Genomic DNA, 18,003 nt, shown 5'->3' on the forward strand with positions numbered 1-18,003 from the left:
GCATTTGGAATTGGAGATACTCCTTTTCATGGAAGTTTGTATCAGGTGATGAGCTTTTACAGTGCCCTTGGGCCTTGTGTGATCAGAATAGATGATACAATACTGGAATAATCATCACTGTCTACCAGTAAGTATTTACTTATACATTTTTTTTACTTAGTTTATTATTTTTAAAGATTTTATTTCTTTTCAGAGAGAGAGAATGAGAGAGAGAGAGAGCAGGAAAGGGGAGAGGTCAAAGGAAGAAGCAGAATCCCTGCCTAGCAGGGAACCTAATGTGGGACTCCATCCCAGGATTCCAGGATTATGACCTGAGCAGAAGGCAGTCGCTTAACCAACTGAGCCACCCAGACGCCCCTTACTTACAATTTTTTTAAATGAATGGAAAAGGCTGGGTACTGGGAACCAGGGAGAGTTCATTATTTGGGATAAGTTGTGTTATTAGTTGATAACTCTTGAGTACAAATTATCCAATCACATCACTTAGCGGTGTACTGGAAATGTTTAGCGGAATGGGAAATATCTTCCAGTTAAATAGCTGAGGGATGCCCAGATATCTGGGTCTAGTTTGCGATGGTTATGCAACAATGGTGAACTCACTTTTAAAAGGGAAATAGTAGAATTTTTTAGGTTTTACTGCTAAGCTTTCAACTGGGCAATGAATCAGTCCTTATCGATTTTAATTGTGGCTTATAAAATATGAGTTAAAGATGATTTTAATTCCTCAGTAACTTCAAACTTAGGTAGATCGATCATGTCTTTTCCATTGATTTTACAAAAAAATGTGTGTATATCACCATTTCCATCTTTTAGTTTTAATTTTTTTAAAGATATATTTTTTAAATAATCTCTGCACCCAAAGTGGAGCTCCAGCTCATAGCCCTGAGAGCAAGAGTCATATGCTCTACTGAGTGAGATAGCCAGGTGCTCCTTCAATTTCCATCTTTTAAATCATGGCCTTTCAACTAATAGTCTCCCAAGGAAAAGGGGCCCTTAAAGTTACTGCAGTTGTTGTCACCAAATCTGTATGGTCTCTCCCAAAGTAGTTTTTAATACTGATGGCCACTATTAGGAAGGGAACGTAAAGTAGCCAGGTCCACCTCTGTTTAGTTAGTTTATATAAGGCAGGTATAATACTTTAGAGATTGTAATTGTTACAGTGGAACTTCTTGGTTACTAGAGCACCAGGCAAAATACTTGATGGATCTGGATCTCTGAAGGCAAAGCAATTCTGTTAAGATAAAATTGACTGATATATATGACTTAGAACTTCTTAAAATTGTGTGTGTGATATGCAAAGAGCATTGTTTTCTATGCAGATGGCCTTTCTGGACCAACTTTTGAATAATTTATGGTACTTTTTCCTGTTTTGAAAGGAAAACTTTCCTACTTGCATAGACCTGCTAATGTGGATGATCCTTAGATTTTGGCATGAGTGGTTGTGAATCATATTCAAAGAAAACCTGTTCTCTCATATTTCCTTAAGTAAAGTTGATGGCTACTTTTGCAAGGCAGAGGTAAGTGACAAGAACTCTAGATTCTGCAAGATGCTTACTTCTAATGGTGTTTTGATTTGGTGGTAATATTCTTTTCCTAGAACTTCTCTAATTGTTTGATAACCTTGATTGTGGGAACACATATTGAAAAAGATACTTGGTACAGATACTCCTGTAACTGCATGTGGAGTGTAAGATGAATGTGGATCTTTTGTTATGGATTGCTAGATCTGAGCTGCTACAGAGTTCCGTTGTAAACACATAATGACATAAGAGTTTTCAAACATTCATGGCAATAATACTTGTCCCGTATGGTTTTATCCCATTCTGTATTCACATGAATTACACATTATATCTAAAGGACAGTTGGGCAATGACTTCTTGATTTCCTGGTCATATTTATTAACAGTAATTTCATAAATATATACACATAGCACATCAGTACAGATTTTTCATTGTGGTTTAAATAATAATTTTAAATAGAATTCTGGGATTTAATAGTTAATGTTACCTTAAATCTTCATGATTTTGAGTTATTTGTGGTATTTGTGTTTATATGATAGGTACACTGGACTTCATATAAAAATGATGTGGCTTCTTGTGCTCATACACTCATTACTCTTCAGTCATGTAAAATTTTATAAGTCTTGTAATTTTCTTCAGCTTTATCAATATATAATTGATAAATTATGCTATGTAATTTTTAGGTATGATACATGATGATTTACTATACACCTCTATTGTGAAAAGATTTCTACAACAAGGTTATTTAACACATCCATCACGTTGCATAGTTCCATTTTTTTCTTTTTTTTAAAATTTTATTTATTTGACAGAGATCACAAGTAGGCAGAGAGGCAGGCAGAGAGAAAGAGAGAGTGGGACAAAGCAAGCTTCCTGCTGAGCAGAGAGCCCAATTGGGGGCTCGATCCCAGGAGCCTGAGGTCATGACCTGAGCTGAAGGCAAAGGCTTTAACCCACTGAGTCACCTGGGTGCCCCTTCCATTTTTTATTCTTGTGATGAGAACATTTAAGATTTACTCTTGGCAAATTTCGAATATTATAATACTGTTAACTATAGCTCCCATGCTGTGTATTAGATCCTTTGAACTTAATCATTTTATAATTAAAATTCTATACCCTTTGATCAGCATCTCCATTTTACACACCTCATAAGCCCCAGGCAACCACCATTATAGTCTGTTTCAGTGAGTTTAACTTTTTCAGAATTCACATGCAGGTGATACCAGAAGTCTTTTTTTTTTTTTCTTTTTGGGCAACAATACAAGGTTTATTGAGTGATAACAAATGGTAATACAAAGCTCCTAAGGAGGGAGGGGACCCAAGGGGGTTGCCCAGAAGTCCTGTAATTTTTTTTAAAGATTTTATTTATTTATTTGACAGAGAGAGATCACAAGTAGGCATAGAGGCAGAGAGAGAGAGAGGAAGGGAAGCAGGCCCCCCACTGAGCAGAGAGCCCGATGCGGGACTCGATCCCTGGACCCTGAAATCATGACCCGAGCCGAAGGCAGCAGCCCAACCCACTGAGCCACCCAGGCGCCCCGAAGTCTTGTAATTTTTGTAAACCTAACCGGTGTTTTATTTCTTGTAGATCTTAACTTGCATTATAATAATAACGTAGTAGAAACTAACTTACAGAGTTATGTGATAATAATAATACTTGTCTGGAACTTACATAATCTGATTTCAGTGATCAGGAAAACAATTTATTGTGTTCATTTCCAATAAAACTTAATTGATTTCAGCCAGTAGTCAGTTACACCCTCTGTGAGATTATATGAAGTTTTCAAATACATGTTATCCAATTGATAATACATTGCCAGATTCTTACTCATCTTTACATTCCAGTTCCCTGCGACTGGCCATTCATATAATAAAGCTCAATATTTGAATTATAGTAAATAAGTAAAGCAAGATACATTTTTTAAAAATTTAATTTAATTTTTTATTTCTTTGGGGTCATATTCTAATCATTTTTTTTTTGTATTACAGTTTTTTTGGTCTTAATAAGGTCTTTTTGCCCACATAGTTGATGACTCTGAAACGAGGAGAGAATTTAACCACTCAGTTTTCTGACATGTCACTGGATCCTACCCAGTAGTATCAGAAGGAAGCTGAAAATGGTGTTAGCTGCACTTAGGACAAACAAAAATCATTCCAGGTAAAATAACCTTGTAAAGAAAAGTTATAGTGTATTATAGAGGCCTTGGCTAGGTTCATGATGACAAAGGACCTTGTCTGAACATAATGATTTCAAAACTTGAGCTTAAATGACACTCTGAAATCTAGTCAATGTGCCTCAGTAGACTTTTCGTAGAACATTATTTTCAACAGATATTTTGACTTACTGTGGAACTTTGAATACTTAGAAATGTCAGGTGTAAATTGGCAGTATACATTGCCAATTCTTCAGACATATTTTTTTAAGTTTTCATAAGATATTCTGAGCTCATTATTTTTCCCTTCTTTTTAAACATGTATGCTGTTGAAAGCAAAAAAGGAAACTCATCCTTAAATCCCAGAAGGTACACACACATGCTGAGATGGAAGCAAGGACATGTCAAAGGGAGACGACCACCTCTTCGATAAAACATAGAATGCCAGAATTAGTGATGTCCAGGAAAGAGGGGAACTCATATTTGTGGAACATGTATTATAAAATGCAGTGAGTATGGTAAGTGTCCTTACATGGACACCACTGGTGTTTGAAGACTATTTATTTTGGTTTTGTTTTTCTTCAGTTGTCTGCAGTGATCAGTGGGCATAGACCCTATCACATGGAGGGAGACAAACCATAAGAGACTCTTAATCTCACAAAACAAACTGAAGGTTGCTGGGGGGATGGGGGTTATGGAGAGGGAGTTTGGGTTATGGACATTGGGAAGGGTATGTGATATGGTGAGAACTGTGAAGTGTGTAAGCCTGACAATTCATAGACCTGCACCCCTGGGGCAAGTAATACATTATATGTTAATAAAAATAATTAAAAAATGTGTCAGCATTACCAATTTTTAAAGAAATATTAGGGTGCAAGTTCTTAAGATTTATTATAGTTCCTTCCATGTAGTGGAATGTCTGTGATTAGAATCTATGCCTAACTAATAACTAGCTCCGTATTCTTTTTAAGATTTTATTTATTTATTTGACAGACAGAGATAACAAGTAGGCAGAGAGGCAGGCAGAGAGAGAGGAGGAAGTAGGCTCTCCTCAGAGTCATTTTTGGTCAAAGAGTAGAAATAAGAAAATTCTGTTTGATTTTACAGGGGTGAGAGGATCTCTCCTGCTTAATTGAGATGATGAAGGACCAATAGGAGAGCAGTTTTTGAAATCCAGTTCCAAGGATATATTTGTTTTAGATGTGAATGTTGATTAATGACTTCAGGTGTTAAATGCAGCAAGTCCATCTATGCCAAAAGTGAGTAGAATGTGAAGGGAAGCAGCTGGGTGTTGGCTGCAGTTTACTTCATTCGACTTAAATGATAGATGAGGAAAACTCAAGGGACTTTCCTTGTATTAAAAGTGATGTGCCGTTTGCCCCTGGTATCCCCTGTTGGCAGGGGTGCAGACCAAAAAAAAAAAAAAAAAAGTCCCAATGGGTCTTCTGCATTCAGTGTCACCTCAGTTTTGCTCTGGAGTCCATGTTGCTAACATCAATGGTTTTTTTTTGCCTCTAATTTAGGAAGTTCTAATGTAGAATAGAATTGGTTAGTAGAAGACTGGACTGGATTAATTTTCTTTGGTGGGAAAAATAATTTAAAAATGAGGTGAGATAGCCAAGATGTAATAAAAAGCCTCAAAGACCAGCCAGATATTTGATGATTATGAATCATTTGTATTAGATTTACTGTTAACAAGGGTAACACATTGACCCATGGGTGAGATATTTGTACATCTGCAATCATTGGACTGTCTGTTCCCATATGTTTAAGTTAAATTTAATTAGACAAGCTATAGTACATCATCAGTTTCAGAGGTAGAGTTCAGTAATTCATCAGTTCCGTATAATACCCAGTGTTCATCACATCACATGCCCTCCTTAATGCTCAGCACTCAGTTACATTCCCCTGCCCATGTCCCCTCCATAAAACCCCAGTTTGTTTACTGTAGTTAATTTGAGCCTCTCTTGGTTTTTCTCCTCCTTTGATAAGTTCCAGTCCAGTTTCCCTCCCTTCTACTATGATCCTCTGCAGTTTTTCTTATATTCCACTTGGTGAGTGAAACCATATGATAATTGTCTTTGTCAGATTGACTTATTTCGCTTAGCATAATACTCTCCAATTCCATCCATTTCAATGTAAATGGTAATATCTGTTCTTATATAAAGTTTATTTGTACCCCTAGTTACTTTTTTTTTCTATTTTAAAAAAAAGTTTTTATTTAAATGGTAGTTGGTTAACATATAGTACACTTCTATATAATACCTGGTACACTCATTAATCGTCCATCACATATTTAACCCAACAAAGAAAGAAAGTTAAAAAGTACAGTTCTTTTTTTTTTTTTTAGATTTTATTTATTTATTTGACAGAGAGAAATCACAAGTAGATGGAGAGGCAGGCAGAGAGAGAGAGAGAGGGAAGCAGGCTCTCCGCTGAGCAGAGAGCCCGATGCGGGACTCGATCCCAGGACTCTGAGATCATGACCTGAGCCGAAGGCAGCGGCTTAACCCACTGAGCCACCCAGGCGCCCCAAAAAGTACAGTTCTTGATAGGAATAATTTATTGTCTATTAGGAGATCTGTATCAGGAAAGGTAGTGTGTGCTCTCTTCGTCCCATGGTAATTTCGATTGTATTATCATCTCACTGTGTTCTTTGTATTAGAAATGTTAGACCTCCTTCAGAATCCTCAACACCATGTATCAGTGGACTTGTTGGACTTTGTGTTTTATTTATTTGATTTTCCTTAATTTTATTTGACCATTGACATGGATTCTAATTTAACTCAAATATTTTTGTAGGTGTTTTCAATGTAATCTAGATCCTGAATATATTCGAATATTTCATTTTTTTAAATTTGTTAGGTGATTTGCTTGTAGAAGCAGATTATAAACTATTATATTTAGTTCTAAGACAGCAAAGATCTTAATGTTATTATGTCACATTGCTGTCTTTTAATTTTTTTCCCATATTTTTACCTTTATTCTGTGTCAGTTGAATGATATTGCTGGCATTTAACTTACCTCGTTACAGGAAGACGATCATTTGTTTTCCTAAGCTAGAAGATTTTGCATTAGTAGAGATATACTGTCTGCAGATATCAGTTCCTTTACAGAGTTGTAGTAGTTGTTGGAAAAGACATTAACTGGGTTTGTGATGAGTTATGGAAACTGAGCATGATGAAATGAGGCTGAACATGATTACTCTGAAGTACAGCCTTAGTTAGTCCAACTACTTGGGACACACATATCCTGACCGTAAGTTCTTAGCCTGTAAATTTCATAAGGTATTGCAGCAATATTGTGCAGGTTAGGGAATATGGAAGTGTAGGTTTTCCCAGAGATGTAAAGTGAAGTGAATCCTAAATTCCACTACTGCAGTTTCCTTTTATAGAATGTCTTCTATGTTTGTAACATTTGTATATCTGATCTTTTTTATTAGGAATTTCAAGTGAGTAATGATATGGTAGATATTTTGCTGGTTTTTTTTTATATTACTATCATCATTCAGTTCGACCTTTACATCTGTTTCCCAAGAGCATGTCCCCAAACTATGAGGCAGCTCCAGTTAACATATGAGTAAGAAATTTCTAGTTTGTTGTTGAGATACTCCTTGGTTTGAAATGAGTTTGAAATTAGAGTTACACATTAAGCAGAATGTAAAGATACATCAGGTGGATTACTCTAATTCTCTTACTAAACTACTATTTTCTGCATCTTTATTAAGTCCTAAATGGAGATGTAGAAGTTTGGACTGTGATTTAAGGCGATGAAGGTGACATTTCGTAGTTGTTAATATTGAGCCCTAGAGAGGAACTGATTTGCTAAGTACCATACGTTTTCTTTTGAATCAGGACCTTAATCTCCCATTATTCTTTGTTATTTATGTTTACTTGAGTGAGTAATGGACCTTTTGTTATCTGTGATTGGCATTCTATGATAGATCCTTCTGATTTGCTTATTTTAGTTATGAGGGAATTGAGTAATAATTAAACAGGTAATTGGGAAAAGCCTTTATAGAAATGTACTATGGATAGTTGAATATACCTGGATATAATTCTTAAATAGCTATCTTAATTTTTTTAAGGAGTATGTGGGGAGTGTGTGTGTGTGTGTGTGTGTGTGTGTGTGTGTGTGTAAATAACATGGGTATTGATACTATGACAAGTGGTATTTTATAGGGAAAAGCTTTTTAGGTTCAGAAAAATTACATTCCTTTTTTTTTTTAAAGGAGCAGGGAGGGTAAGTCTTTTCACAGATATTTCTCTTAAGTCCTTGTTTCCCTGCCAGAAATTTTAGAATATTCATAACCTCATATTTTGTTTGGTTACTTTCAGTGTTCTGATTGTGCCACCTGGGTGCCTGCAAATAACCACACTCTTGTGTTGTCTGCCTATTGTCTGCTTTTGGCTCAAGTCATCATCCCAGGGTCCCAGGATCAAGCCCTGACTCAAGTCAGGCTTCCTGCTCAGCAGGGAGTCCACTTCTCCCTCTGCCTCCCACACCCCTCTGCAGCATGTGCATACTTACTCACTGTACCTCAAATAAATACATGAAAATCTTTAAAAAATTTACAAAATGAATTACGAGGAGGGCTTGTGTAGTTTGAGTGAGGGATTCTGGATCAGCAGTAGGTCTAGGTCTGAGAAGCTGACAGATGCTGATTTTAGTACCACATGTAGAAAACAGTTGGATTTTCTTCAGAGAACAAATAGTATACATTTAAATTATGTACATCATTTGAAGAAGTAAATTTCTTTTTTTATGATTTTATTTATTTATTTGACAGATCACAAGTAGAAAGGAGAAGCAGGCAGAGAGAAAGAAGGAAGCAGGCTCCACGCTAAGCAGAGAGCCTGATGTCCGACTCAATCCCAGGACCCTGGGATCATGACCAGAGGTGAAAGCATAGGGTTTAATGCACTGAGCCACCCAGGCGCCCCGTATTTCTTTTTGATAGTGAATTAACTATACAAATTTTCACCTAACTATACAAATGTAAAATGTAAAATTTTAATTTGGTAAGATGATCAGTAAACAAAAATCTAAAAAAAAACCCAAACAAACATAATTTTTTTTTAAGTAGACATAATCTCAGTGAATTGTGTGATTTCCAGGACATGGTAAGTTCTGTATAATAATTCTACTTCTGGGACAAGATTTATCTGGTTTGTGTTCTGTTAATCACACAACATCATAATTTGAATTACTTTGCATTTGGGCATTTTTTTAAGATTTTATTTTCAGGTAATCTCTACACCCAGTATGAAGCTCAGACTTAACAGTTATCCCCCCAAATCAGGAGTTGCACACTCTAATGACTAAGACAGCCAGGTGCCCTTGTTTTGTTTTAAGCAGCCACTTGGGGATCATCTTAAGTAGGCCAGAAACTGGCAATACTAATGGATTTCTGGGTGTTGATATTGGGATTGAGTTTGTTTTCTGGGGAAATTTCAACCACTGTGCTATAGCTTGGCTGTAAATACTCTGGTGGCTCTATATGGTTATTAAAATCTAGGGCTGTTTTCTAATAGTGCTTCTTAATGGGAATTATGTTAAAATGGACTGTCTACTTCTACTTAGACACAATGAAAATTAGCCAAGGATTTCACTAGGATATAAAGTCTGGAGAATATAGATGTAGGTCAAATCAGAGACATTCCCCCAGGCTATAGGAAATAAGGAACCCACAATTGAAATGAGGGGACTTGTTTTCTGTGGCTTGGAGTAAGTAAAATAAATTACACAGGATTTTTTAATATTATAACTTACGACTTCTGAAAATAAATTATTGCAGTGAAACTGGTTTTCTTATTTTTGAAGAACGGCAGAAATTTTTTTAGATTTTTTGAAAAATTTATTTGACAGAGAGAGAGGGATCAAAAGTAGGCACAAAGGCAGGAAAAGGGGGGGGCAGAAGGCTCCCAGCTAAGCAGAGAGCCCGATGGGGGGCTCGATCCCATGACCCTGAGATCATGACTTGAGCCAAAGCCTGACGCTTAATCCATTGAGCCACTCAGGAGCCCCATGGCAGAACATTTTGCACATTGTATTTTTCTTACTTATGTTTTGTATAATGTATAATCTGCTTTGGTGAGCTTCTCTAGACAATGGCTTTGTATTTTAGATAGATGGGGTATTTTATCCCTCTCTTTTTTTTCAAGCTTTTGTTTATTTGTCAGAGACCAAGAGAGACAGAATGAGCACAGAGCTCAGGCACAAGGAGAAGCAGAGTTCTGCTAAGCAGGGAGCCCAGTGGGAGATTGGATCCCAGGACACTGGGATCATGAACTGAGCCAAAGGCAGACACTTAACTGACTGAGCCACCCAGGCATCCCAGATGGGGTGTTTTCTCAACTAAATGACTCATGGCCTTAAATGTTATCAAAGTAAGAATAGAAATATTCTTTTCCTCTAAGATTGGTGAAGTCACAGTGGAGAAATAATGCATAAAAGCCGTGACTTACCAAACAATATTTGTATGTCTAAGGTTACAATATGGAAGATTCATTAAAATCATTGCATGAAGCCATAGATTTAACCCTTCCCTTATAAGGAGAACAGAACATTAATAATTGGAATCTTGTAGGAGTTTGGAAAGGTAGCAATTTTTTTATATTGATACTAACACAGGTATTGGTGGAATTAATACATAAATGAGCAAATGGCACAAGAAATTTTCTTTATGTATAGACAAAACTTGGCTTCAGTTTAAAACTCAGATTTCTCATTCTTTATAATTTTTTTGAGTCATGAAATGTGGACATATTATTATGCACAAATTAAGTGATAATATCTTTTTTAAAAATTTTGTTCTATTTTTTCAGTGTCTCAAGATTCATTATATATGCACCACACCCAGTGATCTGTGCAGTATGTGCCCTCCTTAATACCTACACTACGCTAACCCATCCTCCCAACCCCCTCCCTTCCAAATCACTCAGTTTATTTCTCAGAAATCACAGTCTCTTAGGGTTTGTATCCCCTGCTGATTTCCCCCAATTCACTTTTCCTTTCTTTTTCCTAATGTCCTCCATGTTATTCCATATGCTCCATGAATAAGTGAAACCCTAAGATACTTGATTTTCTCTGCTTGACTTCTGTCACTCAGCATAATCCCCTCCAGTCCTATCCATGTTGATGCAAAAGTTGGGTATTCATCCTTTCTGGTGGAGGCGTAATACTCCATTGTATTTATGGACCATGTCTTCTTTATCCATTCATCTGTTGAAGGGCATCTTGGCTCTTGGCACAGTTTGACTAGTGTGGCCGTTGTTGCTATGAACATTGTGGTACATATGGCCCTTTTTTCAAATGTCTGTATCTTTGGGGTAAGTACCCAGTAGTGCAATTGCCAGGTCATAAGGTAGCTCTATTTTTAATTTTTTGAGGAATCTGCACACTGTTTCCCAAAGTGGCTGCACCAACTTGCATTCACACTAGCAGTGTAAGAGAGTTCTTCTTTCTCAATATCCTCTGCAACATTTCTCATTTCCTGCCCTGTTTATTTTTTCTGTTCTAACTGGTGTAAGGTGGTATCTTGGTGTGGTTTTGATTTGAATTTCCCTGATGGCTAATGATGATGAACAATTTTTCATATGTCTACTAGCTATTAGTATGTCTTCATTAGTGAAGCTGTTCATGACTTCTGCCCATTTTTGACATGATTATCTCTTTTGGGTGTTTAGGTTGAGGAGTTCTTTATAGATCTTGGGTATCAGTCCTTCATCTGTAGTGTCATTTATGAATATCTTCTCCCATTCCTTGGGTTGCCTCCTGGTTTTGTTGACTGTTTCCTTTGCTGTGCAGAAGGTTTTAATCTAGATGACGTCCCAGAAGTTCATTTTTGCTTTTGTTTCCTTTGTCTTTGGAGACATGTCTAGAAAGAAGTTGCTGTGGCTGATGTTGAAGTTCTCCTCTATGTTCTCCAGGATTTTGATAGATTCCTGCCTAATGGGGAGGTCTTTTATCCATTTCAAGTTTGTTTCTGTGTATGGTGTAAGAAAATAGTTGAGTTTCATTCTTCTATATATAGCTGTCCAATTTTTCCAGCACCATGTATTGAAGAGGCTTTTTTCCACTAGATCTTTTTTTTCCTGCATTCTCAAAGTTTATTTGACCATAGAGTTATGAGTCCATTTATTATCTTAAAATCAACTTGCCCATTCTGTCATTTAGAGAGTGCCACATTTTAATTTGTGACCTTGGTGGAAATGGAAAATGATGTTCCTTAAGGTTGTCTTCTCTTATTGGATATTTCTTCCTGTTTCAGTACAACTCAAAGGAGAATAAATCTTCCAAGTTTAAATATTTTAAAAAGTCTGCATTCTGTTGAACTTAGCCCTTTGTGCATATCTCTTAGAAATCAAGAGAGCATTGTTTTTTAGTATATGACTTGTTAGTAGGTAATAGAGTAATTGGGCACATAAAAACATGTGAAAATGTGTCATCATTTCAGTTGGCAAAATATATCAGTTATTTATTTTCTTGGTTTTTGTAATGTACATAAACATTTGTACAACTCTTAAAGACTTGGAATGATTGTATTCAAAATGACAAAAACATGTACAGATAATTCAAAGAAGAAAGTATTGGCAAGTAAAATGAAATGTCTGAAAATCACTCATAAACATCCTTTAGATATTATCATATGATATATTTGTTTATCAATTTTACATAGACATAAAAAGGTGATGCCAGCTAGGTTAGGAAGTGGCTCTCATTCATGGATGTGAATGGAGGCTAAGAAACAAGGACAAGTATTTCATCCGGAAGCTTAGAAAACTTATTGGACAGTAGATGCTGTATAAATTCCATTAGATGGTTGTTCTGGAGCTGCCTTCTAGATTAGTTTTGTTGTTACTGCTGTCTTTTATCTGTATTAAAACTTCTAATTGATCCCCTTACTTCTAGCTTCAGATTCTCTAATTCATCTGTCTGCCAGAGCAGTCTTTTGGAAAGATAATGACAAATATCACCATGTTGCTTCAAAAATCTGCAGTTGACATGTTTCAAGAGTGATAGAAATAAGCAATAATCAGAGAAGAGGACAAAGATTATATAAATTGATAATATTTAGAGCATCTTTTGACTCTGACAGAACTGGAAGTTCTACTTTCACTCCCTGAATAAGATGCCCCTGATAAGAATCTGGAGAAATTTTTGCAGCAAGAAACAATGTGATTAAAATCCAGAATGATAGAGGATAATGTGCAAACCTTTTTTTCCATTAAATTGGACAGGGAAGGATAGTTTGAGTGCCTCTGCATTGATAAAATTGTAGTTCTCAAGTTATTCTGGGGTATCCTGTGCAATTTTACTTATGGACTGCTATGGAAGTCTAAATCTGATGTTGATTTAAGGGTCACTGACTAGGACCTTCCTGTAGAGACAGTCTAGATCTTCTGCTCTATTTCATTGTCCAACATGATCAGCACAGCATCTCTCATTCCAAATTATTCCCCAAAATGCAAGTGTGTGAAGGTGTCTACTGAATTGAAAATTATTTCAAGTGGATGACACTTAATAGTATTGGTCTAGTGTGGACAATCTCAAGTACATTTATGCCAGCCTTCTAGGAAAATATGAAAAGAAGGGGAAGGACAATACATCATGAATTAATCTAGAAGCTTCATCAACTACAAATAATCACAGACAAATAAAGATGCACACAGTCCTGAAATTCATCTTGCCCTTCAAATATTGATATTTCATTGATAGTCTTTGAATTTGGAAAAAAATCTCAATATTTTGCTTTTTATGGAGTATCAACTTGCCATCGAAATATTTACCAGTGAGAGCCTTGCATATGTGACATTGATTGCATATGTGATAAACACAAGTAGTAGTTTTCTTTTTTTCTTTTCTTCCACTGCCTGCCATTTTAAAAGAGCTAGGAACCTCATCTATTAACTATTTTATTGGATATAGATAGCTTAAGAATTTATCTAAATACTTATAAAAATTGTGATTGGGTAATGGTATTGAAATGGAAATATAAAGAACTCAGTAAATGATGAATATGCATGAACTGTTCATTAGATATTTGGTGGTAAAGGGAATGAAATTACACATGTAGTAATTTTCTATGTATTTTATTTGTACTTTGTTTAACCTTTTTTGGAATCTAATGCTGAAATGCAGAGGCCTACATTTATAAACAAATCTATTGTTTTTAGGTACTTTCAAAAATGGTTGCTGTGATCATAGAGGTTTCCTAGGGAAGTTTATAAAAGCAAGTTTGGTAAAACTGCCTTCTGGAAAATATTTTAGAAAGAAATGGGCCATTTTGTTAAGATGTACTGAATTCTATATTGATTGTTCAAGTGCTTATGTAAAGCAAAGAGGAAATGGGCATGGGAGCGTTTACTATATTAATCAGGAAAAAATGTAAGGCACTAATTATTTATGTGCATTTTGAGACTGTTGTATATGAAATAACCAAATATAATTGCTTTGTGACCTTAAGGCACTGTGATTTCTAAGAAGGTAGTTGCTAACATATGTAGAAGAAATATTTTTTAGTAACATGACTATAGAAATAGAAGTTACCTCTGAATGATGGATATTTAATATCCTATGATGGGATTGCTGTGGCTTTTTTGGGGGTTGGGGTAGGGATTATTCTGTATGCAGTGGTCATAATAAGAAATTTTTTTAAGGCTGCTATATATGGCTGTGGATGTTATCCTCTAAATGCTCTTTATGTTAATATTTGTATGGTACAGGATTTAATTCTCATGATGGAATTGCTGCATAAGAGGCCAGTCTCTATGCATGTTTGATGGACCAGGATATAATGGAATTTTTATTTCTCTGTATATAATAGAAAAAAAGTACTGTTAAAACACCCTTTTAAGAACGGTGATGGCTGACATTTGGTCATCAAAATTGTTCGAATCTAGTTTCGTTGGATTACAGAGAGGAGTTTCTAGATTGCCTTGTTTGTTTTAAACAAATAAAAGCAGAATTTAGAAGATAGAGAATAAGAAATTTTTGAGGGCTATATGAGTATGCATATGTACAGAGACAGTTCTGGATCAGCCAGGCTTTACTCCATGTTCAGATGTTGGGAATTTTACATGTATTTTACTAATACTATAATGTTAAACTGGTGTGTGTTTTTGTTACTCTTTTAACCAGTAACAAAATGGAATTGTGGAATTGCCTCTCAATTCCAAAAGTTAATTCCTTTTCAGTTGATAATGTTACATATTTTATTACAGTGTTATATATAATGTAACTTCTTAACATCTAATTTTTTACATGTATAGACCTAACTGTAAATATTACAGGACAGACATTTTTATTTCCCAAAAGTGATATTATATCTAGCCTCTTCAGATATTTAGTCTCAATTTTTAGGTTGTGGTAAATGTGTAGTGTCTAGTATAATATCTCATTGTTTTATGTAAGGTTCATCATGGTGGAAATGTCATATCTATTGGTCTGACTCTGTTCATGGTTTTGAGATGTTTATTTTCTGTTTATATCAACAGAAAATACAGTTACTAGATAAATCCTACATGTGATTAAATGTAACAGGTTAGAAAAGTTTTCATGTCAGTGGAATTCCACATTTAATAATAACCAAATTGTTCTTGTTTTAATATATTTACATCTAATGATATAGGTGTAGGTGATTGTAAGTTTTTATGGGGGATGTTCACAATTATCTATCAAACCTATGGTCATTAAAGGATGGGATGATCCAAGAAATATTTTATATAATGTGTATATAATAGACACAGTTACTACGTTTTATTGAAGCCAAGGAACTATTATATCAGCATGTTTTGTAAATATATTAATTATAAATAGAGTGAAAAATTACTGTAACAGTTTTCAGATTATCTCTTAGTAAATACTTAGGCAGGTTAGGCAGGTGAAGTTCATGGGATTTTGTTACATTGTTCTGTGTGAAATAGTTAGGATATATAATAGTTTTTGCTTTAAACTTTTAATCCTTGATTTTACAGGGTTTCTTTCATGTACACCTGTGTAATATACACACAGCTGTATAGTAAACAGATCTATAAAATAAGTGTTTATTAAAAATCATAGCAAAGAAACGTTATCACTCAGGTTTAGTCTGTTCTTCAAGTCATTTTGTGGTTCATAAAGGAGAGTGATAAAGTGACTTGCAGTTTGAGCTTTAGTTGCTGAATATATTGTTAGATTGCTAGCTAAGTCAATAGACCAGTGCTAGTTTTTGTTTCAGAACATCTGCATAAGATTTGCTGATAGGCACTTATTTTTTGAATACAAATCTGAGAGACATTTTATTTTGGCAAGTTGAATCACTATACCATGTCTGTTTAGGATGTATTTGGTGCTGGAGATTGTATTACTATTTTTTTTTTTTGCATATGGAAGATCAGTGTCATTTTCGAAAACATTGCTAGATATATAATTTCTGTCAATAATTTTAGAAATATATTTTCATTGAAACATTAGAGGTAGAAACATTGAGTGTAGATAGAGTGAGCATCTTCATGAGTTAAGCTTGATTTTGATTTTTTTAAAATATTTGTGTATTTTATGAAGCTTTTATTTAAATTTCAGATAGTTAACATACAGCATAGTAATAATTTCAGGTGTACAATAAGTGTACTTCAGCACTTCATACAACACCTAGTCCTCATCACAAGTGCACTCCTTAATCCACATCACTTAGTTAATCTATGCCCTCACCCACCTTCCGTCTCTGGTAACACTATTTCTTTAAAAGAGTCTTTTCTTGGTTTGCCTCTCTCTTTTTCTCTCTCTTTGTGTTACTGAGATATTTTTCAACAATTTTTGTTAAAGTACAGAAACTGTCATTCATATTTTTAAATGTGAAACTTGAATAATTTCTTATTTCAATAAAAATTTTGGATGTTAAATGTTGAGAACAGTGCAGGGAAACCTTTCACTAACTTATATAACATCTTAATTTCTAGCTATATAGAAATAACTTCTCCACACATAAACACACAGCATGCATACACGTGCATAGCAAACCTATTAATGTTGAACAACTAGGGCAAAAACAGAACTGTTACAAGACCACTTCTGTGTTTTCACCTGGTGTCTGTTGGGTTGTTACTAAGTAGTTATGCACATGTGATCAGATTTTTTTTAATACCATAATTTTATAGATGTTCAGATATTGGCTGTTCTATATTTGAATATATTTCACCTAAAATTAGAACACATACTTTATTAAATGCTTGTAGACATGATAAAATAACCTTCTGTTGTTAAGTATAATGTCTAGAATGCTGTGTATGTAATTATTTATAAAACACTTGTTATTTTTAGATATATAACCATTGCTGCCAGACATACTTTTAAATATCATACTTTTAAAAATCAGTATAGTAATTAGATTCTCTGCATGTTCAGTCGTTTGTTGTGAGGGATATGGGTGGAGGGGTGAATGTTTTCCAATCTCATCTATAATGTATGATTTTTTGATTGTTAACTATTCTTTTTGGTTTAAAAAGATGGTGAACATCTCATATATGTTGCAGTCATGCTATTGATAAAATGTAAGTTTGACATGGTTAGCATTTTCACATTATTCTAAGAATTCTGTATGGGTAGCTTTTTGGTTTGTTAAAGAGTGGTATTTATAGTGGCTACTTTATAACATTTGACTAAGGAAGTACAGAGAATTGCTGATAAATATGATAGTGGAAGAAACAGTTTTCTTTTGATACTGTTACTTTTGTGTAGAATTGCATGGATTGTTGATATTTTTAAAGACAGATTATTTAAAAATTGAGTTAAAGGATTTTGAGTCCTATTTTTGTTAACATTAGTGTGCTTATACACATGCACAAGAATGTATACAGTCAGAGAGGACAGAGTGGTCAAAAGTTTTTTGTCTCCAGTTTTATTTAGAAGAAAAGTTAGACTGCAGTAATTAAATTGTACCCATTTTATATAAAAATATTTCTGCCAGTTTAAGGGACATGCAGGTATATCTTATTTTCTCATATGTACTGAGGTTCTTGATGAAATTAATTTTGCTAAAGAACATTTTGTAGAATCTAAATTAGAAAATTCTGTGTATATCTGTTGTGTGGCAATAGGACAACTTTGTAAATAATGAGCAAGTGAAATATTTATTTTTAAAGATGTAATATTTCTAGATGTATTGAGTATCACAGTATAATCTAAATGTTTTCATTGTAAATGTGTTAGGATTATTGTCTTTTAAAATCAGCATAGCAAAGAAATTGATCATTTATGTATAGGCTCTTAGAGCTGTAAAACATTTATCTATTTATTTGGTTGTTAAGAGGAGAAATAGATTGTACTTTTTTCCACTCTTATAGTAAAAT

The 18,003-nt window shown here is 34.6% G+C and overlaps 1 long non-coding RNA gene and 2 other non-coding genes across 4 annotated transcripts in view; all 3 read left to right on the forward strand.

Annotated features, from left to right (window-relative positions):
* The first annotated feature begins 1,052 nt into the window (after positions 1 to 1,052).
* The window catches only part of LOC116590486, a 43,680-nt gene continuing 26,729 nt past the window's right edge, over positions 1,053 to 18,003 (forward strand). The window contains exons 1-3 of one of the 2 annotated variants that reach the window (XR_004285628.1): positions 1,053 to 1,517; positions 3,547 to 4,191; positions 4,781 to 4,932. This is a non-coding gene — a long non-coding RNA (uncharacterized LOC116590486). Of the gene's footprint in view, positions 1,518 to 3,097; positions 4,192 to 4,780; positions 4,933 to 18,003 lie in introns of those variants that run through there. The other variant, XR_004285627.1, reaches the window with a different exon arrangement.
* On the forward strand, positions 3,731 to 3,803 carry LOC116592264. The gene has a single exon (XR_004286427.1). It is a non-coding gene; the product is annotated as a small nucleolar RNA SNORD107 (small nucleolar RNA).
* On the forward strand, positions 6,822 to 6,888 carry LOC116592259. Its single transcript, XR_004286422.1, has one exon. It is a non-coding gene; the product is annotated as a small nucleolar RNA SNORD64 (small nucleolar RNA).

This window comes from Mustela erminea, chromosome 5 (assembly GCF_009829155.1).
Source record: "Mustela erminea isolate mMusErm1 chromosome 5, mMusErm1.Pri, whole genome shotgun sequence".
Lineage (NCBI taxonomy): Eukaryota > Metazoa > Chordata > Mammalia > Carnivora > Mustelidae > Mustela > Mustela erminea.